The sequence below is a fragment of the Eschrichtius robustus genome, chromosome 13 (genome assembly GCF_028021215.1).
Source record: "Eschrichtius robustus isolate mEscRob2 chromosome 13, mEscRob2.pri, whole genome shotgun sequence".
Lineage (NCBI taxonomy): Eukaryota > Metazoa > Chordata > Mammalia > Artiodactyla > Eschrichtiidae > Eschrichtius > Eschrichtius robustus.
In genome coordinates, this window is record NC_090836.1 from 36,709,121 (window position 1) to 36,733,707 (window position 24,587).

Consider the following 24,587-nt stretch of genomic DNA (forward strand, 5'->3'; position numbering starts at 1 on the left):
CCCGCCCCGCCCCCGCCCCCGCCCCCGCCCCCACCCCGCGAGGCCCGCGGCGTCCTCGCGCGCCCCCGTCGCTCTCGCAGCCTGTCTCCTGACACCTGCGCCGTCTCCGCGCTGCCGGACTGAAGGTACGGGCCCTCGGCCCTCAACTTCAGCTGTCTGCTGGGTGTCACAGTCCTCGGTATTTGCCGCCGTTTCTCCCCCTCCACCACGGTGAAACACTGCTGGCCCGGCAGGATGGCTTTGCGCTCTGGGGTCTGCCTTCCAGCGACCCTGCCGACACCGTCTTTCACTGGTTCAGCAAAAACGTTGCTCAAAAACAGAAATGAACGCTTTACTGAACACACGTTTTCAGCTTTAAAAAGGAGTGCGTGATATCCTTCTTGGTTTACTCTTCCTGCAGTCTATACAATTTAATGTAAACGGTCACTCCCCGCCCCTTTTTTATAAATAGAATTGATAGATAGGCGGTCTCCCATGAAAATCCCCCACGCTTTTAAATTAAGTTAATCTCAGACTGTTAACTATCCTTTCTTTAGTTGGGCACATTTAGACACCAGGTTTTCCTTTCTCTTCATTCCAAAAAGAGACAGCCACTGAGAGTGAGATTAGCTGACTTGAGTACTCCTCTGTGGTCAGTTCTGTCATTGCAAACTATAATACTGCTCTGCTTCAGGTTGGCGGTTTATTATTTAATCAGGTAATTACTCAAGATTCATTCGTAAGGATGAATTTGTAAGGTAACAGCAGATATTATTAAAAATTATTTTCCATTTTCTGCTTTTATGAGCATGTATTTCCCTTTCTAAGGATAATTTTAGTAGTTATTTTTGTACTACTTTTTCGAGGACTCCTAGATTATAATTTCCTAGGTAGAAAGCTGGGTCTGTTGTTTTTAGGGCCTTGAACTGACAAGTATACAAAAGTACAATGTGATTATCAACAAATACTCTGTACAGGCCAATAATATAAATGCAAGTTAACAAAATCACTCTTCAAATGCAATGTATTTTTAATTAGTTAACTAGCCGCTGGGTAATTGATTTCTTTACAAGGGTCACAGCAAACAACGTTGCTATGCCCTGTTTCTTGTTACTTAAGCCTTATTTCTCAAACACTTCCTTATATTCTGGAATAAGCAAAATGTAATCTGAGTTTTATAACCTGTTTGGATTTAAGAAATGTAGGGATGTGTTTCATTCTAACCAAATTCTTCCTGACACAACAGTTAACCCTGATTTACCAGTTTTGATAGCATTGTTGAGCACAGAGAGTTCATCTGCAATTTTTTGACTGATTGATGTTATGGTGACTAGGGAAAATTGCATAAGGAGGTTGGTACTACTCAAAAGTACTGATGAGAAAAAAATAACTCTCCCATATTCATGCTTAGAAAAGACCCCGGTATGTTCAGCCCTGGAGAGGAGGAAAGTCCAGGTAGGTTGGATAAGACCACCACGGCATCCACCAGAAAATGCTTATTTTCTGCCAGTACAGTAGTTTGACTTAAAACTGCAAGGAGCTTGGGTGCATTGTTTATGAAACAGCAAAGTTCCTCTAGCAAAACAGGAAATCTGAGAAGGGAAAATGTTTGCTAAGATGTAAACAGCATGACCAAAATGATCTTTTTTACTGTCCATCAACATTTCTACATATAGTTAAATAATTTCCTCTATTTTACTGTATTTTCGTATGTGCAACAAATGGATTCTTGATGCTTTCATAGGATATTGTTTTATGAAAATGTTTCTGGTTGATATTGACCATACACTTAAATCTCACTAATTTATTATGCCTGATGTTCATTTCAGATTAGATCATTGTACTAACTTTAGAGAAATGGTTTATTGAGTATAAATAGTGCTAGTGGTGCATATATTGTACCTATTTAAGAGAACAGATTGTGATAGAAATCCTGTTTATTTGGTTAATTTCTTGTGCTTACATCTTTAATTTGATCCCAATCATATGACTGCTCACCTTATCTTTTTAAAATATTGTGATAAAATACACATAACAAAAAGTTTACCATCTTAACCATTTTTAAGTGTTCAATTCAGTAGTGTTAAATACATTCACCTGTTGTGCAACCACTCTCCAAAACTCTTTGCCTCTTGCAAAATTAAAACTTTATATTAACATTAAATAACTTTCCATCCCAACCCAACCTCCAGGTCCTGGCAAACAACATTCTATATCTGTCTCTATGAATTTGACTACTCTTAGTACCTCATGTAAGTGGAATCATACAGTATGTGTCTTTTTCTGACTGGCTCATTTCACTTAGCATAATGTCCTCAAGTTTCATCCATCTGTAGCATGTAGAATTTCCTTCCTGTTAAAGGCTAGATAATATTCCAGTGTATGTATATACCACATTTTGTTTATCTGTTCATCCATCATGGGCACTCTGGTTGCTTCCACTTTTTTGGCTATTATGAATAATACTGCTATGAACATGGTTGTACAAGTATCTGAGTCACTGCTTTCAATTCTTTTGGGCATATGCCTGGAAGTGGAATTGCTAGATCGTATGGTAATTCTGTTTTAATGTTTTTGAGGAAACTCCATACTGTTTTCCATAGTAGCTGCACCATTTACAATCCCACCAACAGTGCACAAGTTTCCAGTTTCTCCACATCCTTGCCAACACTTGTTATTTTCTTTTTGGTTTGTTTTTATAGTGGTCATCCTAATGGATGTGAGATGGTATCTCATTGTGAGTTTTATTTACATTTCCCTAATGATAAGTGATGTTGACCATCTTTTTATATATTTGTTGGCCTTTTGTATATCTTCTTTGGAGAAATGTCTATTCAAGTCATTTTTAAATTGGGTTGTTTGTTTGTTTTGACGTTAAGTTGTAGGAGTACTTTATATATTCTGGATATTGACCAGATATATGATTTGCAAGTATTTTCTCCCATTTTGTAGGTTTTCCTTTCATTCTGTTGATTGTGTCTTTTGATGCACAGAAATTTTTAATTTTGATTTTGTCCAATATATTTTATTTTTGTTGTTTCTCCCCTTAACTTTAGAATATCTTTCCTAATCTTTTGAATATCTTCTAGCTTTCCTTCCCTAAGTTTCTACTAAATGTCTTATAAATATCATCTACACTTTCTCACGTCTTACTCCTTCAATCCAAGGTTTCCAAACTGTGTGCAGAGATACCCCAGGCACAGTGAACTCATGGGAGCGCCTGGGGGATATTACACAATTCTGAGGGAAACACAGTAGTACTTGATGTCTTTCTGACACCATACAAAATATTAGCTCGAGATAGTTTACAGTTTCAACATTAGATTGCTCTACGTTCCTTTCCATAATGTCATATCTTTGAAAAGCTGGATATTCAGTGGTTGCTGCGATAAAAGCAATTACAGGGCAAAAATCAGTGTAGAACAGGAAATGACAGTGGCTAGCATCTTATCTAATTCCAAAATTTAGGAAGTTCTGTAGTGTGTTAACAGGTGCATGCATTCCGTTAGTAAGTAACTGATTATTTAAAAATAAAATCAAATATTTTTCTTTCAATTTTTATGTATTACTTTTCAGACAGCATCTAAGTTGCTAGTACATAAATACTGATTAAGTTGTTTGGAACTGACTACTTAATAAACTGAAATATTAAGTATTTCTTTTGACTTAGGAATACTATGAAAAAATCATTGAGTTATGAAAGACCCCATGAACTGAGAAAGTTTGTGAACCTCTGTCTTAGAACCTTTGCATATGGCTTTCTCCATACCGCTCTGTTGAAAGCATTTTCTTGAATATGACCAGTGTCTTCCTTCTTGATAGCAAAATCGATTATATTATTCTCAGATGTTTTTATTAGTTTCCTGTAGCTGCTAATTAACAAATTAGCACAAAGTGGGTGGCCTAAAACAACAGAAATTTATTCTCTCACAGTTCTAAAGGCCAGAAGTCCAAAATCATAGCTGCCATCCCTCTGAAGCCTCTAAGGGAGAATCTTTCCTTACTTCTTCCAGCTTCTAGTGGCTGGTGGCATTTCTTGATTTGTGGCCACATCACTCCAATCTCTGCCTCTATGGTCACATTGCTTCTTCCTCGTCTGGGGGTCTCATATCTTCCCCTGCCTTACTTTCATAAGGATGATTGTCATTGGATTTAAGACCCACTCAGATAATCCAGGATGATCTCTTCATTTCAATATCCTTAACTTAATTGCATCCACAAAGATCCTTTTTCCAAATAAGGTAACATTCACAGGTTCCAAAATTAGGATGTGGACATATCTTCTGGAATGTCACCATCAACCTGCTACAGATGTTTGAGGCTTTTGATACTCTTGATCATTGCTTCTTCTTGACATACTCCTTTTTCTCTTCTTTGACACTGCACTAAACTGATCCCCCTCTTAACTTGGCTGGGCCACAGTGTCCAGAGTATTATTGTTGTACATTACTCTGGGTGTTACTGTGAGGGTGTTTTGGGGATGAGATTAAAGTTTAAGATGGTAGACTTTGAGTAAAGCTGATTGTCCTCCACAATGTGGATGGGCCTCTGCCAATTAGTTGAAGACCTTATTAGAACAAAGACTGAACTCTCTAGAGGAAGAAGGAATTCTGCCAGCAGACTGCCTTTTGAATTGAACTGAAACTCTTCCCTGAGTCTGCGGGATTACCCCAACAGATTTTGGACTCGTCAAGTCTCCACAATTGCCTAAGCCATTTGCTTAAAATAAATCTCTATTTCTGAATATACACACATCCCATTGATTCTGTTTCTCTGGAGAACCCTGGCTAATACCCTTTAACTCCTTCTCTGTCTTCTTTACTTCATTTGTCGACATATGTGAAAAATGAGTTCATTATATCTTCATCCAACTAGCCCTACTCTAGACTTCAGTGTTTCTCAATGTGATATCATCACTTAAAAACAGGTCCTTCTAACTTGCTACACAGCTGCCTCCAGACCTAGGAGGCCTTGCTTATGTTAACCACATCACTTGTATCAGATACAAAATTAACATAGATCGTAATTAAATTGCTCAAATTTGGAACTGTGAGGCTGAACTCTTCCATATCCAATCTGTATTCAGTGAATCACGCTTGTCAATTACCTAGCAAAGTTCAATGAAGTAGGCAATTAATGTTAAAAAAACAAAAGAAAAAGAAGACAGAGTAGGCAATTAATGTTAAAAAAAAATAAAGTAGCCCATTTACCCAGTCCCTCACTTATACCTCTTTCAAATCCTCACATCTGATTATTTTCCAAATCTTATAGATTCAACCGTTTTACTGTCAGAAGCAAAACGTCTTCGAGTTCCCTTTTTGTTTGTTTGTTTGGGTTCCCTTTTTTGTGTCTTGTTGCTCTACTCTTCTTACCTTACCTTATATTATTTTCTATATTGGCCCCATATGAACAAATCCATGCTCAGCTGTCAAGTTCATTTCCTGAAATGCTCTTTGACTGGTCAATCCCCCACATGCAGACTCTCAATGCCTCCCACTACCTACAGAATATGGTCCAAGCTCATCAGCCTGGCACCCAAGGCCCTCTGCCCTGTCTTTCCTAACTGTGCCCTTTGCCCCAGTCAAACTACACTGCACTGTCTTATGCTGTTTTACTGATCTGGAAGACAACTCCTCACTCCCTAGCTATACACCCAGCACTTTTCTGCTGTCTCTGCCTTTTAATAGTTAACCCATCCTTTGGAGCCATATCAACTTCCATGAAACCTTTTTTCAATGTCAAATATGTAAGAAGTCTTGTTTCTTTAAATGCCTTTAGCATTTTGTGTGTCTGTTCTAGCACCTCTCTTACTCTTTTCTGTAGTCATAGATGTACTTGAACTTACCGCAGTCTTCCTATTAGACTGTGTAATCCTTGATATCAAGGACTTTATCTTGCTCCTTTTTGCATCTCACATGTATTTATTACTTATTTATTCATTTGTTCTTCCATTCAATACATTGTTTCTCAAATTGGGGATATAATCATGATCACAGTGCTCTGTAAACATTTCTGGAATTTAAAAGATCTTGATGACTTACTTTACATGTGGAAATGAATGTTGCTAAGTCACTTATCCTCAGTGGAACTGCAAAATAAGGATGCTGAACATTTTTCCAAGAATGCTTTTTTAAGTTATCAAACTGTATGATTCTTTGGTAATTTAAATGATTGTATATCCACTCAGTAAAACAACTGTTTGGAAACAGTTCCAATTAGTTTATGCAATTCAACCAAATTTCTTTTGAAAAATCTGCATTGTAAGATTTTTCTTTAAAAAACCTTTATTTTTATGGTAACTATTTTTATGTTTTTAGCAGTGACTACTCACACCCTACCTCTTTCTTTAAAAACTGATGTAAAACAGTGGCACCTTATTGTTGGCCCTATCAAATTATGTATTCTTATTCCTATAATTTATATGTATGAATCCTCTGCTCTAAGCATGAATATTTTCCCACTTTTCCTCATCTATTACGTCTCCAGATGTTAAACATTTGTCAGAACTGTCATAATAATAGTACCTTTGATTTGTATAACGGTTTAAAATTTTGAAAGAACACAGGTAGACTTATTTGAGCACCAGTATAATTCCATCTGACAGGCTGAATGATGTATTATCAGGTTTTATTTTTTAACTTTCAGAGATTTGAAAATCTGAGGGATAGAGAGAGGAAGTCAGCAGCTTTTAAGGCTAGGGCAAGTGTTTACAAGAGACGGAAACCATTTTAAGCCAATATATGCAAATAACAGGATTTATTATAAGGATACAGGAGAATCTCATGTATCCCAAGAGCGTGGCTTCATTTCTGCTTCTCTCTTCTTCTCTCTCTCTCCTAACAGGATCTCTCTGCTTGTGCACTCAAAATGACAGAATATGGCCACCTTACCCTTGCCAATCGACAGTCACAGTTCTAGCCATATGCAGAGATTGAATAGTTGTTTCTAAGTTCCAAATTCCTAGGAGAGCATATCATTGACCCTGCTTGGCTCAGGTATCAAATCATACTTGGCCAAGTTGGCTGGTTTACCCAGTGCACACTGCTCCATGAATGAAAGGCAGTTACTGTAGGAGGGGAGATGGATCTTGGATCGGAAAAATAGTCTTAGAATTTCTACTTTTTACAATTGGGTGGAGCTGGTGCTTAGAACCTCAGAAGTCACTAATAAAATGCATCCCAAGGGCAGTTAAATAACATAAATGAATAAAGCTGACAGATGGAGGCTGCAGTACCCAGATGCACCACAGGCTCAATCTAAAGGGAGCTGCTACTACTCAACTCCAACTCCATGGGAGTCTGGGCCTGGGCAACCAATCTTCTGATTTTCAAATAAACTCAGAAATTGGGATTTTATGTAAAATCTCTGTTTAAATTTTTAAAAATCCCAATGAGTGAGAAAAGAAAAAAAAAAAAAAGCCATGACTGCAGGTCATATCTGAACTATCAACTTGTAGTTTAGTACTTCTGGCCTAGATCTGTCTGGTCAATTGTCAAATAATGACATTTAAAAACTCACATCCAAGGCAGCTTCAAGATGGCAGAGGAGTGAGACATGGAGATCGCCTTCCTCCCCACAAATACATCAGAAATACATCTACAGGTGGAACAACTCCTACAAAACACCTACTGAACGCTGGTAGAAGACCTCAGACTTCCCAAAAGGTAAGAAACTCCCCACGTACCCGGGTAGTGCAAAAGAAAAAAGAAAAAACAGAGACAAAAGAATAGGGATGGGACCTGCACCAGTGGGAGGGAACTGTGAAGGAGGAAAAGTTTCCACACACTAGGAAGACCCTTCACTGGTGAAGACAGGGGAGTGGCGGGGGAGAAGCTTCAGAGCCACGGAGGAGAGCGCAGCAACAGGGGTGCGGAGGGCAAAGTGGAGAGATTCCCGCACGGAGGATCAGTGCCGACCAGCACTCACCAGCCCGAGAGGCTTGTCTGCTCACCCGCCGGGGTGGGCGGGGGCTGGGAGCTGAGGCTCGGGCTTTGGAGTCAGATCCCAGGGAGAGGACTGGGGTTGGCTGCGTGAACACAGCCTGAAGGGGGCTAGTCTGCCACAGCTAACCAGGAGGGAGTCCGGGAAAAAGACTGGACCTGCTGAAGAGGCAAGAGACCATTGTTTCGGGGTGCGCGAGGAGAGGGGATTCAGAGCACCGCCTAAACAAGCTCCAAAGACGGGCACGAGCCGCAGCTATCAGCGCGTACCCCAGAGACGGGCATGAGACGCTAAGGCTGCTGCAGCCGCCAAGAAGCCTGTGAGCAAGCACGGGTCACCATCCACACCTCCTCTCCTGGGAGCCTGTGCAGCCTGCCACTGCCAGGGCCCCGTGATCCAGGGACAACTTCACCAGGAGAACACATGGCCCGCCTCAGGCTGTTGCAATGTCATGCCAGCCACTGCCGCTGCAGGCTTGCCCTGCATCCATACCCCTCCCTTCCCCCAGCCTGAGTGAGCCAGAGCCCCCGAATCAGCTGCTCCTTTAACCCCGTCCTATCTGGGCCAGAAAGGACGCCCTCAGGTGACCTACACACAGAGGCAAGGCCAAATCCAAAGCTGAACCCAGGAGCTGTGCGAACAAAGAAGAGAAAGGGAAATCTCTCCCAGCAGCCTCAGGAGCAGTGGATTAAATCTTCACGATCAACTTAATGTACCCTGCATGTGTGGAATACGTGAAGACAACGAATTATCCCAAAATTGAGGTGGGGGACGTTGGGAGCAACGATATATATATATTTTTCCTTTTGCTGTTTTTGTGAGTGTGAATGTGTATGCTCCTTTGTGTAATTTTGTCTGTATAGCTTTGCTTTTACCATTTGTCCTAGAGTTCTGTCTGTTTTTTTTTTTTTTTTAGTATACTTCTTAGCACTTGTTATCATTGGTGGATTCGATTTTTGGTTTGGTTGCTGTCTTCTTTCTTTCTTTTACCATTTGTCCTAGGGTTCTGTCTGTCCATTTTTTCTTTTTTTTAGTATAATTTTTAGCACTTGTTATCATTGATGGATTTAGTTTTTGATTTGCTTGTTCTTTCTTTTTTTATTACTTTTTAATTTTTTTAATTTTTAATAATTATTTTTTATTGTAATAACTTTATTTTATTTGTTTATTTACTTTCTTTCTGATTTTCTCCCTCTTCTTCTGAGCCGTGTGGCTGACAGGGTCTTGGTGTTCCGGCCGCGTATCAGGCCTGTGCCTCTGAGGTGGGAGAGCCGAGTTCAGCACATTGGTCCACTAGAGACCTCCTGGCTCCATGTAATATCAAATGGCAAAAGCTCTCCCAGAGGTCTCCATCTCAACACTAAGACCCAGCTCCACTCAACGACCAGCAAGCTACAGTGCTGGACACCCTATGCCAAACAACAAGCAAGACAGGAACACAACCCCACCCATCAGCTGAGAGCCTGCCTAAAATCGTAATAAGGTCACAGAAACCCCAAAACACACAACCAGACGTGGTCCTGCCCACCAGAAAGACAAGATCCAGCCTCATCCACCAGAATACAGGGACCAGTCCCCTCCACCAGGAAGCCTATACAACCCACTGAACCGACCTTAGCCACTGGGTCGGACACCAAAAACAACAGGAACTACGAACCTGCAGTCTGTGAAAAGGAGACCCCAAACACAGTAAGTTAAGCAAAATGAGAAAATAGAGAAACACACAGCAGATGAAGGAGCAAGGTAAAAACCCACCAGACCAAACAAATGAAGAGGAGATAGGCAGTCTACCTGAAAAAGAATACAGAGTAATGATAGTAAAGATGATCCAAAATCTTGGTAATAGAGTGGAGAAAATACAAAAAACGTTTAACAAGGACCTAGAAGAACTAAAGAGCAAACAATGATGAACAACACAATAAATGAAATTTAAAATTCTCTAGAAGGAATCAATAGCAGAATAACTGAGGCAGAAGAATGGATAAGTGACCTGGAAGATAGAATAGTGGAAATAACTACCGCAGAGCAAAATAAAGAAAAAAGAATGAAAAGAACTGAGGACAGTCTCAGAGAATTCTGGGACAATATTAAACACACCAACATTCAAATCATAGGGGTCCCAGAAGAGAAAAAGAAAGAGACTGAGAAAATATTTGAAGAAATTAGAGTTGAAAACTTCCCTAATATGGGAAAGGAAATAGTTAATCAAGTCCAGGAAGTGCAGAGAGTCCCATACAGGATAATCCAAGGAGAAACACACCAAGACACATATTAATCAAACTATCAAAAATTAAATACAAAGAAAAAATATTAAAAGCAGCAAAGGAGAAACAACAAATAACACATAAGGGAATCCCCATAAGGTTAACAGCTGATCTTTCAGCAGAAACTCTGCAAGCCAGAAGGGAGTGACAGGACATATTTAAAGTGATGAAAGGGAAAAACCTACAACCAAGACTACTCTACCCAGCGAGGATCTCATTCAGATTCAATGGAGAAATTAAAACCTTTACAGACAAGCAAGAGCTAAGAGAATTCAGCACCACCAAACCAACTTTACAACAAATGCTAAAGGAACTTCTCTAGGCAGGAAACATAAGAGAAGGAAAAGACCTACAATAACAAACCCAAAACAATTAAGAAAATGGTAATAGGAACATACATATCGATAATTACCTTAAATGTAAATGGATTAAATGCTCCAACCAAAAGGCATAGACTGGCTGAATGGATACAAAAGCAAGACCCATATATATGCTGTCTACAAGAGACCCACTTCAGACCTAGGGACACATATAGACTGAAAGTGAGGGGATGGAAAAAGATATTGCATGCAAATAGAAATCAAAAGAAAGCTGGAGTAGCAATTCTCATATCAGACAAACTAGACTTTAAAGATTATTACAAGAGACAAAGAAGGACACTGCATAATGATCAAGGGATCAATCCAAGAAGAAAATATAACAATTGTAAATATTTATGCACCCAACATAGGAGCACCTCAATACATAAGGCAAGTGCTAACAGCCATAAAAGGGGAAATCGACAGTAACACAATCATAGTGGGGACTTTAACACCCCAATTTCACCAATGGACAGATCATCCAAAATGAAAATAAAAAAGGAAACACAAGCTTTAACTGAAACATTAAACAAGATGGACTTAATATTTACAGGACATTCCATCCAAAAACAACAGAATACACTTTCTTCTCAAGTGCTCATGGAACATTCTCCAGGATCATATCTTGGGTCACAAATCAAGCCTTGGTAAATTTAAGAAAATTGATATCATATCAAGTATCTTTTCCGACCACAATGCTATAGGACTAAATATCAATTACAGGAAAATATCTGTGAGAAATACAATACATGGAGGCTAAGCATTACATTACTTAATAACCAAGAGATCACTGAAGAAATCAAAGAGGAAATCAAAAAATTCCTAGAAGCAAATGACAATGAAAACACGATGACCCAAAACCTATGGGATGCAGCAAAAGCAGTTCTAAGAGGGAAGTTTATAGCAATACAATCCTACCTCAAGAAAGAAGAAACATCTCAAACAACCTAACCTTATATCTAAGGCAATTAGAGAACAAAGAACAAAAAAAAACCAATGTTAGCAGAAGGAAAGAAATCATAAAGATCAGATCAGAAATAAATGAAAAAGAAATGAAGGAAACAGTAGCAAAGATCAATAAAACTAAAAGCTGTTTTTTTAAGAAGATAAACAAAATTGATAAACCATTAACCAGACTCATCAAGAAAAAAAGGGTCAAGACTCAAATCAATAGAATTAGAAATGAAAAAGGAGAAGTAACAGCTGACATTGCGGAAATACAAAGGCTCATGAGAGATTACTACAAGCAACTATATGCCAATAAAATGGACAACCTGGAAGAAGTGGACAAATTCTTAGAAAAGCACAACCTTCCAAGACTGAACTAGGAAAAAATAGAAAATATAAATAGACCAATCATAAGCACTGAAATTGAAACTGTGATTAAAAGTTGTCCAACAAACAAAAGCCTAGGACCAGATGGCTTCACAGGCGAATTCTATCAAACATTTAGAGAAGAGCTAACACTTATCCCTCTCAAACTCTTCCAGAATATAGCAGAGGGAGGAACACTCCCAAACTCATTCTACGAGGTTACCATTGCCCTGATACTAAAACCAGAAAAGGATGTTACAAAGAAAGAAATCTACAGGCCAGTGTCACTGATGAACATAGATGCAAAAGTCCTCAACAAAATGCTAGCAAACAGAATCCAATAGCACATTAAAAGGATCATACACCATGATCAAGTGGGGTTTATCCCAGGAATGCAAGGATTCTTCCATATACGTAAATCAATCAATGTGATACACCATATTAACAAATTGAAAGAGAAAACCATATGATCGTCTCAGTAGATGTAGAGAAGGCTTTCGACAAAATTCAACACCGAGTTATGAAAAAAACCCTCCAGAAAGTAGGCATAGAGGAAACTTACCTCAACATAATAAAGGCCATGTATGACAAACCCACAGCCAACATCGTTCTCAATGGTGAAAAACTGAAACCATTTCCACGAAGATCAGGAGCAAGACAAGGTTGCCCACTCTCACCACTATTATTCAATATAGTTTTGCAAGTTTTAGCCACAGCATTCAGAGAAGAAAAAGAAATAAAAGGAATCCAAATCAGAAAAGAAGACGTAAAACTGTCACTGTTTGCAAATGACATGATACTATACATAGAGAATCTTATGGATGCTACCAGAAAACTACTAGAGCTAATCAATGAATTTGGTAAAGTAGCAGGATACAAAATTAATGCACAGAAATCTCTTGCATTCCTATACACTAATGATGAAAAATCTGAAAGGAAACACTCCCATTTACCATTGCAACAAAAAGAATAAAATACCTAGGAATAAACCTACCTAAGGAGACAAAAGTATGCAGAAAACTATAAGACACCAGTGAAAGAAATTAAAGATGATACAAACAGATGGAGAGATATACCATGTTCTTGGTTTGGAAGACTCCACATTGTGAAAATGACTCTACTACCCAATGCAATCTACAGATTCAATGCAATCCTTATCAAACTACTACTGGCATTTTTCACAGAACTAGAACAAAAAATTACACAATTTGTATGGAAACACAAAAGACCCCGAATAGCCAAAGCATTCTTGAGAAAGAAAAATGGAGCTGGAGGAATCAGGCTCCCTGACTTCAGACTATACTACAAAGCTACAGTAATCAAGACAGTATGGTACTGGCACAAAAACAGAAATATAGATCAATGGAATAGGATAGAAAGCCCAGAGATAAACCCACTCTCATATGGTCACATTTTTGATAAAGGAGGCAAGAATATACAATGGAGAAAAGACAGCCTCTTCAATAAAAGGTGCTGGGAAACGGACAGCTACATGTAAAAGAATGAAATTAGAACACTCCCTAAGACCATACACAAAAATGAACTCAAAATGGATTAAATGTGAAGCCAGACACTATCAAACTCTTAGAGGAAAACATAGGCAGAACACTCTATGACATAAATCACAGCAAGATCCTTTTTGACCCACCTCCTAGAGAAATGGAAATACAAACAAAAATAAGCAAATGGGACCTAATGAAACTTAAAAGCTTTTGCATAGCAAAGGAAAACATAAACAAGATGAAAGGACAACCCTCAAAATGGGAGAAAATATTTGCAAGTGAAGCAACTGACAAAGGATTAATCTCCAAAATTTGCAAGCAGCTCAAGCAGCTCAATATCAAAAAAACAACCCAATCCAAAAATGGGCAGAAGTCCTAAATAGACATTTCTCCAAAGAAGATATACAGATCGCCAACAGACACATGAAAGAATGCTCAACATCACTAATCATTAGAGAAATGCAAATCAAAACTACAGTGAGGTATCACCTCACACCAGTCAGAATGGCCATCATCAAAAAATCTACAAACAATAAATGCTGGAGAGTGTGTGGAGAAAAGGGAACCCTCTTGCACTGTTGGTGGGAATGTAAATTGATACTATGGAGAACAGTATGGAAGTTCCTTAAAAAACTAAAAATAGAACTACGAGTAGTCCTGCTACTGGGCATAGACCCTGAGATAACCATAATTCAAAAAGAGTCATGTACCACAGTGTTCATTGCAGTTCTATTTACAATAGCCAGGACATGGATGCAACGTTAAGTGTCCATCGACAGATGAATGGGTAAAGAAGATGTGGCACATATATACAGTGGAATATTACTCAGCCATAAAAAGAAACGAAATTGAGTTATTTGTAGTGAGGTGGATGGACCTAGAGTCTGTCATACAGAGTGAAGTAAGTCAGAAAGAGAAAAACAAATACCGTATGCTAACACATATATATGGAATCTAAAAAAAGAAAAAAAATGGTTCTGAAGAATCTAGGGACAGGATAGGAATAAAGACGCAGAGGTAGAGAATGGACTTGAGGACACGGGGAAGGGGAAGGGGAAGGGGAAGGATAAGCTGGGACGAAGTGAGAGAGTGGCATGGACTTATATATACTACCAAATGTAAAATAGATAGCTAGTGGGAAGCAGCTGCATAGCACAGGGAGATCAGATCGGTGCTTTGTGACCACCTAGATGGGTGGGATAGGGAGGGTGGGAGGGAGACGCAAAAGGGAGGAGATATGGGGATATATGTATATGTATAGCTGATTCACTTTGTTATAAAGCAGAAACTAACACACCATTGTGGAGCAATTATACTCCAATAAAGATGTTAAAAAAAATAAAAAATAAAAAAAAAACTCACATCCTCCATAAAGTTTTTATACAATGGAAGAGAATACAATGTGTACAGCATTAATGTAAGTAGTACACGTTTGTATATAATGGGTATACACATAAAACATAAAGACTCATTCATCCACCTTGTCTCTGAATGAGAAACTTGATGGAAGCAATCATTTCTTCTTTACTTTGTGAGATAATTTATTATAAAGAGCTGCACTATTTGCTTTAGGCTTTCCTGAAGAACATACCCTGTTACAGGATAAAAAGCCGTGTAGAAGCTCTATGTCCCCGAACAAAAATTTTTAACCTGAGTCTCAGTTTTCTCTTATGTCAATACCGATGTCTCATGATTGTCATGGACATCAAGTGAGATACGATTTTATAAAGCTTTTGACATATAGTAGTCGCTCAGTGTATGTTAGGCTTCATATCTGCTAGTTGGAATTAAGTTCAACACAATACTGTATTTTTGAAGCATACAGTATGAAACATACAGTATGTTTCAAAATAATGTCATTAAAAACAGAACAAGTAAAGTTAGATTGAATTTCCAAACATCAAAAGCAATGATCCAACGTTGGTTTCTTATATAGGTTCATAAAACCACAATATCACTGTTAACTGCTTTGTCTTATTTACATTTCCTTAAAGTTATAAAGCATCAAATAAGAAAAATAACCCTTGGTCATAAAAAAAAGGATCAAGCATTAAGCAACTCTTTATATGCATGTAATTATAACCCCCAACAATCTGTAATAAACACCTGGCAATATTGCTGAAACTTTTAACACAGTAGAGTATACCACAGAAGATTCTTCCATTTCAGTGGGGCTCTGTGTGTTTGAATGAATCACCAAGGAAACAGAGCAGTTTGGGTTAAAGATCAGTTCAAGCAAATAATATCGCTTTGTTACTCTCCCTGAGTGAAATCTGGGCTGAAGTCATCTTAAGTGATATGTACTTTCTAATGAAACAGTGAACGCTTTGGTTCAAAAGAGCTGTTTATAATGACAAGGATGTGTATTGGAATCAAAGTGCAGGAAAGCACAAGGCAACCAGCTTTTTAATGCATTATTTAAAGTGGGATTTTTTCACCCTGCTTTGGAGAAGTGCCTTGGCAACAGGATCTTGAACCTCATTCTCATTATCTCTAATGTCTTCATGTGAGTAGTATGGTTTAAATGGCTAATGGGGATATTTGCAAACTACTTTGAAAATACAGTGCTCTTTCCTTCCCTTTTTCTTTGTCTTTTCTAGGGATTCTAATTAACACCTAAAAGCTCCCCTAACATTTTAAGAGCACGCATGAGAAAGCCTCTCTAATACTAAGTCCAAAATGGGGGACAACCTTCTATGTCCTTTAAGTATTTTTGTAGTCACAAAAGAGGCAACTTCAGCATTTCCATATTAGAGGAATTTAGGGCTGGAATCTGCAGTATAGTTTGAAAGCAGTGCAAGGGATTGTGAAGCTGAGCTAACCTAGCAGGGGGTTTTGTGCTTGTGTATGTGTATCTGTGTGTGAGATAAACTTGAGAAAACCATTCATATCAAATAATTGAGGGGGGGTGTGGAGTTAGAGCTGAGCAAGATTATGGGAGGGTTAAGGCCCCTTCACTCTCATCCTAAACTACCCTTTGGGGGTGTCTGAAAACCATAATTTCATTGTTGGGATCCAAAACGGATTAACATTTTACTAAGTACAGCTCCTTAACAAAGACTATACTAAAGCTTCAGTGTATCTTATTCTGTTTTTTAGGGGTAGCCTAGTTTCATGTGGTGACTTTTATTTAGGAATGTGCCAGTAAAGGAGTTAACTTACATTTTATATGTTAATGATGGGCACAGTAGTACAATGAATTCCAGGAAAGGGAGTGTTCAAAAGTCATTGAATAATTATATTGGATCATATGTATTTTTAATGCTTTAATAATAGCTTTCGGTGAGACTGGTGGGTACTACACAATATTATTCTTTTTTAACAAGAAAGATCAGATTTTATTTGGTATGGCAAGGTACCCAGATAAAAGTTTGCATTTCTACCTCACTTGCAGCTTGATGTGACCTTGTGATTAAATTCTGGCCAATGAGATGGAAAAGCTGTTGGGTGAGTCTTGAAGGCTTCTTAAAACAAGGCTAAATAGCTGGTGAGGACCCTTTTTTAATTTCCCACTTCCTCCTGTTTCCTACTAGAATGAGGATGTGAGGGCTGAAGTTTTAGCTGCTCTCTTGGACCTGAGGCAACCTTGATGAGAAAAGCCACAAATTTGAAGAGTGGAAAAGAAAGAGAGGAATCTCTCTCTCATATCAGACCTGGCATGCCTACCTTCAGACTTCCTTTACATAAGAAAAACATCTTCCGGGACTTCCGTGGTAGCACAGTGGATAAGATTCCGCGCTCCCAATGCAGGGGGCCTGGGTTCAATCCCTGGTCAGGGAACTAGATCCCACATTCATGTCGCAACTAAGAGTTCGCATGCCACAACTAAGGAGCCCGTGTGCTGCAACTAAGGAGGCCGTGAGCCACAACTAAGGAATCCTGGAGCCGCAACTAAGATCCAGTGCAACCAAATAAATAAATAAATATTAAAAAAAAGAAAAAGAAAAACATCTTCCATCCTATTTAAGCCACTATTATTTCCAGTCTCCGTTATTAGCAGCCACGTATATTTCATAAGTGAGAGATTTTGTTTCACCAAAACTGTTTCGTTTAGTTCATAGGGACCCAGGATAGCAGGTCTGTAAAATGAGAGATGTTGTTATCCAAATCCCTTTGGTTTCTGAATTTTGGATAACAATGAGCGAGAATTTGGTTAGCAAGGGATACATGTAGTTTTAAAGGTGAAATCACAGCTAGTTGGTATTCTACATTCCCTATAATCACAAGATAGAAAGTGTCAAAGTTTTCCTTTAACTTTGCTAAATAAGAGAAACAAATCCTCCTAGACCTAAAAATATTCCTTTGTACAAAAGCAGATAAATATGCATTCTTTATCAGATTTAGAAATACTGTAGATCTTACAAAATATATAAATGTTTCTCTATTCTTTAAAAAACATTTTTAAACTTTAGCAAGACTCACTTCTATAATAACTGAAACATTTGGCATATATTTTTTGAATTTCAGCATTTTCCTAAACATTGACAAAATGGTATTTAGAAATTCAAAGAGTCTTCACTGTCTTGAAAAAATATTTAGGAGTCTGTTTGTTGCCTAGCTTTGCCAAATAGCATTGTAAATAGGTATCAATATTCCCTCTCTGAATTTATGATGTCATCTTACAATCCTGGTTTGTACCTCCTTCTTTGTTACCTACTGCCTTAGATTGGACATTATTTTATCTGTTCTCTCTTAAATGAGTTCTCAGAGACAGCTCCTAAAAGAGAAAACTCTTAGGAACAATTTCTCTCTGGTGTTTCATGTCAGTTATATCTGACCTGTTGTCAGTAGAGAGTCAAGCTTGTTGGAGAATTGAGTGGAATGTGACCAAGGATTCCTCAGGAGCATGGAGACTCGTCTCACCTTTTCTTTCTCTTTATTCACTGCAGTGCAGCACATTTTAATACAAGTCATGTGCACCTTGGATTTACTACAGTAAAAGGAAAGTGAAGGATATGTTGATATACCAGAGAAAGAAATGGCAAATTCTTACTTTTGTGCTTGCTATTCAGTTATCAGGTTGGCAAAGTTTTCTCTAGTTCATGGATTCTTCCATGTACTTCTCATTTCTACCTCCCCATTCATCATTAGCCTTTTCACTTGGCAATTCTGATCAATCCATTTTTTTCTTCTTTTTTCCTGGCCACACCGCACGGCTTGTGGGATCTTAGTTCCCCAACCAGGGATTGAACCTGGGCCCTCGGCAGTGAGAGTGCCATGTCCTAACCACTGGACTGCCAGGGAATTCCCTGATCAATCTTATTAAACCAGTTTACTTTGATCCTAGGACTAGGCTGGTCTCTCTCATTAAGAGCAAGCTGAATCTGCCACCCGACTCCCAGGTCCAGTTCCATTTGGCCTCACTATTAGAACTGTGCTGCTTGGAGTCACGTGACTCACTGGCTCAGTGGGTCCATCCCACCTACACTCATAATAATACGTTTACCAGTCTTCCCGATGATGCTGGGTGCTGGGTTTCATTCAAGTTTTCTGAACTGTTTTTCCTTTTCACCTTTCACATCCTGAACTCTTCTTTTTTTTCCTCCCTCAGAAATAAAGCACAGCTTATTTCTTTATGCAGTAGCCCTCTGGTGTGGCAGCCCACATCAGCCCACATCAGTGCATTTCTCTTGCCAGGGTTCATTAGGCTCCCTCTCAAAGAAGCTCATTTCACAGCCCTTACTCACTGGCTGTTGTTTCTTCCTGAACCATTCTTTCACAGGACAACAGCACAGGTCCAGTTAAATCACAGCTCACTTTCCCTGGCTCTAGACACGATAACCTCCAATCCACTTTAACTTTGATCCTGTTTGTTTTTAAAGATTGTTTTTTCTTCCCTCCCTCCCTCTAGCCCTTCCATCCCATCTTTCCTCCCTCCTTCCTTCCTTCGCCCCACAGCCATTGTCAGTGCCCAGGTGTTTTCCATGTCACTATCCTAGCTCGTTAACAGTGAAGTGGAACAGAGGGAGAGACCCCCCAGGGGACCCTCAGGTATGTTCTTATTGTTGCGGCACATCTTAGATGTTTATAATGGGGCTAGAATGAGTGTTGTGGGCTGCACCCCACAGCACTGCAAGCCCTGTACTTGCCCAGCCTCAAGACTGAAGAGCCTAAAGTCAGTGACAGAGCCATCTATGGTTTGACGGATGGTGGGAAGGGGGGCTTACGTGTCTGAGGCGAGCTCCTGAAGCAACACAGCACCACAGATGGCAGGCAGGACATGGCAGCCGTCTTCGCTACTGGGGAGGGGGCGAAGTTATAGGGGGAACTGACGTCAAGGTGGCTCTTCGGTTACCAGGGAGACCAGCAGAGGAGCGGGCCTCTCACCTCCCCTTTGATAAGCTATCGTAGAGGAGTTGCTCTGATGTAAAGATTAGAACAATCACTAGCTGGGGCGAGGGCAAGTGTGTAGGCATTTACTGATTAGGCTCTATGATTAAGAGAGAAGGTCAGTCATGTGAGTAGCGTGTAGGTGAGGCAGGGACTGGTCGAGCAGGGGATGTACAGAGAGCAAGAGAACAGCCATCTTGGGTGGGCTGATCATACAGTGTTCAAAAGGATGTAGATCTTTCTGTTCTACAGTTCAAGTCTGGATAGAAATACATTTGAGAGAATGGGTAATGTGCCTGAGAAAAATACAGCTCAAAGTGAGGTAAATTGCACTTCTAAGAATTTAAAGTCTGAACGTTCAGATGGGAGGCTGTATTTCCCAGTGGTTCTACTCTCACGTCCGTGACTGCCTAGCTGTGTGACGTCGTATGTGAGATGTTAAAGCGGGTGAAGAAGGGACGAGAGCAGCATAGTCATCTTTGAGCAACAATAGATCCCCGAGGTGTTTTGGTACTTTCTTATCTTGCTGGGTTTCTTCTTTCCATTCTCCTCACTGCTGTCCTTCTAACATTACAGTAATTTTGTGATTCTTCCCTTGTTTCTCCGGGTGGTGTCTCACCCCAGCCTGCTGGTGCTGGGCCCTCTGCTCTAGACTGTGCCTTTCCTTCCTCCTACCACAGCGAACTTGTCCAGGCTCTCACTTGTTCAGAATACCTGCCAGATAACCAGAAGCCAGTCTGGTAAACTAATTCACCGCAAGGTGCTCATTCACGGATTCATCAAACATTTACGGAGGATCCCAGCTCCTGTGCGCAGTGTGAATGACTGACCAAGGCCATTGCTCTGCATTATCAACATACACGGTGGCAGCCTTGAGCTTTGGGGTCAGACAGTCCTGGGTTTGAATCTCACCCTGTCACTTGCTAGAAAATCTTCCATCCTGAAAAAGTTACCTAGTCCTTCTGGAATCTCACTTTCTTCATCTGTGTAATGGATACAAGACAGTAATAACTATTTGCAGGAGTTTTTGAGTTCTAAGGGCAATTACATACAGTGGCTAGCTCAGAGTAGATGTTAAAGATATAGTGACTATTATGGTATTATCGGTTATCCTTTCCGTATATCGTTTATGGGGGCCTTTCACATTTTAAGTTTGGATGTAAATTGACAGTGCCTTAACAATAATAAGAATTACAAGTCATATGCCAGGTTGTGAGAGACATTTAGTGAGTCAGAAGTCTTTCCCGGCCTCTCACCCACACCAGTTGTCTCAGTTCTGACACTAGAATACGCAAGTATCAGCTGTCTGAAGAACGGAAGCAGAGCGAATTGCTGAAGACACAGGAGAGGTGTTAAAAGGATACACAGAGGTATGTTTTCAAATGAGGCAGCCTGGCTCTCAAATGCCAGGAAACAGCGACAGCAGATCATGAAGTGAAAAGTAGGTCACTTGTGTGGAGTCAAGGTGTCAGGTAGCATGCAAGGTGAAGAGCCCAAAGCCATAAACAGTAACACGCTGTGAAGATTGCTGCAACAGCCATAAACCAAATGGCTGCCTTCCTGCTTATGCCTGATGGATAGAACTGCTGGTCACGCAGCCGTCTTTTTGCCACACTTTCACACATGCAAAACAACACTGTCAGCCATCAGCAGTATCATTTTGAACGTAGAAGACAATGATAAATCAAGAGACCAGATAGCTGGTTATGCACATGGGCAGGAGGGCGACGCAAGAGAAAGTGGGAATAAAGCTCCCCATTTATTTAGTTTGCCACCTAAATGTGTGTTGTACTTTTCAACTGTTTATGGCTTCAGATTTTAGGGTGTCAAATTTCAGAGTGCCTAAATGAAACACCTGCTTGTTTGCATATTCTTGTACGTTGAGTAGGCCTCCTACTATTGTAGGATGTTCCTGTGTTGTGAAATTTTTTTTAAAATACTGGTTTTGTGTGCAGGTTATAAAGGATTTTAAACTCGAATCCTGGGGCTACCACTTCAAATGGCATTTGAGCAGTCATCTGGGACTGTCAGCTTGGGGGGAAGGGAGGAGGGAGACAAAGTGCTGTTTGGATGGTGAGGGACACTAGTGGGCCGTACTTTCTGCTCCATTACACGCATTGTCATCCCACAGTTCTCTCCTCTTACATTTGCCTCCTGCGCACTACCCACGACAGTCTAAAACTCTGGAGAGATGATTGAGATAAAAGAGTAGCTGAGGGAACAAGGATTTTGGTGACCCCGGATTTAGGAACTCGATGCAAAGAAAGAAAAGACTTAGCTACATATGCAAGTGAGTCATTTTGGCCATTTGATTCAAGCAGAATCCTCCACATTTCTTAGGCTCCGGATATTAACTGCATTATGATTATTACTTTTTAAAAGTGACTTATCTATCATGAACTAAAGAGTTCTTTACAGTGATGTATTAATATTGTTGAAGTTACTGAAAATAAACTGCTTGAGACCCAAACTGTGATGTGATGCTAGCATTATTTTCTCTGACATCTGATACATATTAATTTTATTGCAAAAGGGTGTAACTAAAATTTCACACAACCTGAAGTCCATGAAGAGTTTAAAATAAATTGAAGTTACTTGGACACTAGGAGCTGTCCAAGCTGAAAGAATACAGAAATATCCTAGCTTCCCTAACCCTTTCAGTTGTCAAGGAGCACACTGGATTCCGGAGCATTCGAGCAGATAAAGGGCCTTCGAAAAGTCAACAAGTAAATGAATACAAATATTGGTTCAAATATGCTCTTTAAAAATAAGAATAAATGATGGAATTGAATACAACTTCATATAATTTAAATTGCTAGGAAAAGCAATTTGTGTAGAAAGTGTGACTGTTAATCTACTCTCAGAAAGTAATTTTTTTTTTTTTTTAAATTTATTTATTTATTTATTTTTGGCTGTGTTGGGTCTTCGTTTCTGTGTGAGGGCTTTCTCCAGTTCTGGCAAGCGGGGGCCGCTCTTCATCGCGGCGCGCGGGCCTCTCACTGCCGCGGCCTCTCCCATTGCGGAGCACAGGCTCCAGACGCGCAGGTTCAGTAGTTGTGGCTCACGGGCCCAGCCGCTCTGCGGCATGTGGGATCTTCCCAGACCAGGGCTCGAACCCATGTGCCCGGCATCGGCAGGCAGATTCTCAACCACTGCGCCACTAGGGAAGCTCCCAGAAAGTAATTTTTATGGATCTCTGTCAAAGGCATTGGCCTTACCTGAAAGGATAACAGGCTGTTAAGGGAAATATATATTCCTGTTAGTAAGAGTTATGTTTAAAACTTAATTATTGAATAAAAATTCCTCTTGGGGGAAGAATTGAGGGTGATTTAGGAGCTATTCCCTTTGTTGTATGATTGAGAAGAATACATACATTTTTTTATGTATTTATTTTTTTGGAGTCCTGACTTGACAAGAGCAAAATTTGAATTTATGGCCTTAAATGACTGGAATGGGTTTAGGATTTTCATAGATCTAGACAGCAACTAAGGAACGCTTCCACTCTTCCTAAAGGCAGTGGAAACTATTTAAGTATGTTAGAGTCAACTGACAAGGACCTACACCATTCTTTGGAGTTTTTTAAAAAAACGAACTTTTATTTTTCAGACTGTAAATTATGTTAGTGTATGAACATCATTGTCCTGGAGTATTTTGTATGGAACACTCATTAAATTGGTTGATTCCACTTAGCATCAATGCAGAATATATAAAAGCACAGTTTTTTCTAAGCTCAGACTTACACTGAATTATTTCTTTATTTCCCACTAGCATAAAATTTACTTATATCAGCTATATTAATGCAAACATAAGAGCTTTATTCTTCAGAGAGGTTAGTTTCATGATCTAAATTTAGAGCTGCTTCTCAGTTTATCTCATGAGTGATGATGCTATTTAAAAAAAATAATAGAAGCAAAGAAACTTTATGGCCACTTTTGACTTATCTTCTTGAAAATGTGTTCTAAGTGGTAGAACAGGTATATGCTTGCACTTACTTAGCAGCTCAAAAATATGGGGGAAGAAGATCTCGCTTTTCAAAGATGCCTCTCTCATGAGTTTGTAGAATCTTAAGCACACCTTCAGAGTGTTATTTTTAAAAAGGACTTTGGTTCTTTTCCTATATGCACTTTAAAACTTGCAAGTAAGTTTATACAAATAGATTCTCACTTGTACCCATTTATGTATGATTAGTTCTAGGTGTCTGAGTGAATCAAATTTCTTGTGGAGAATAGAAAGTACATAAAAGTAACTGCTGACATTTTTTAAACATTCCATTTACTGGAAAATAAAATGAACTTTTCAACAAATGTTTTTCTAATTTATAAGGAATCTGCACTCCCCCCTCCCCATCTTAGCCTTCTCTTACTTTTTAATTTTTTATCAGTTCTCTTAATCTTAACTTTTTAATATCACCCTTACGGGCTCAGTTCAGATTTTGACATATTTTTTGATGGAGTGAAAAAAAGCGATTAGAGGGATGTGTATGTCCATAATTTGTTAAAGAACTACATATCTTCATAATACTCTCCACTCTTGATTTCTTTTCATCACTTTCTTTTTCCTTCCTTGTCATTTGTTCTCTCAACTTGAAATACCTCTCAATATCACATCACTCTAGCGAAACTGATGGGGTTTCCATAATTCTCCACGATGGACTGCATAAATTGAGAACACGGGGTTAACATGAAGCCAAAGATTCTGAATTGTAGAGGGAGAGGCAGCACTAGTTCACAGCTACTGATTAAGTCACTAAATAAGTGGGGGGGAGGAGGCCTTGTTGAACCAGTTGTTTGTTGACCTAATCATTCACTTCCTATGACGTGGTGTAGACACAGTCTATGCCAAGCTTTTACTTGTTTTCTTGCTTCTTAACTTTGGTCAAGGAAAAAAAGAATAGGGGC

At 39.4% G+C, this 24,587-nt stretch overlaps 1 long non-coding RNA gene and 1 other non-coding gene across 2 annotated transcripts; one reads left to right on the forward strand and one right to left on the reverse strand.

Moving 5' to 3' along the window:
• Positions 1 to 41: 41 nt before the first annotated feature.
• Positions 42 to 14,559, forward strand: LOC137775593 (uncharacterized). Its single transcript, XR_011076047.1, has 3 exons — positions 42 to 125; positions 7,505 to 7,643; positions 9,126 to 14,559. It is a non-coding gene; the product is annotated as an uncharacterized lncRNA (long non-coding RNA).
• A 3,971-nt stretch (positions 14,560 to 18,530) lies between these two features.
• TRNAE-CUC (transfer RNA glutamic acid (anticodon CUC)) lies at positions 18,531 to 18,603 on the reverse strand. Its single transcript has one exon. It is a non-coding gene; the product is annotated as a tRNA-Glu (tRNA).
• Positions 18,604 to 24,587: the final 5,984 nt, after the last annotated feature.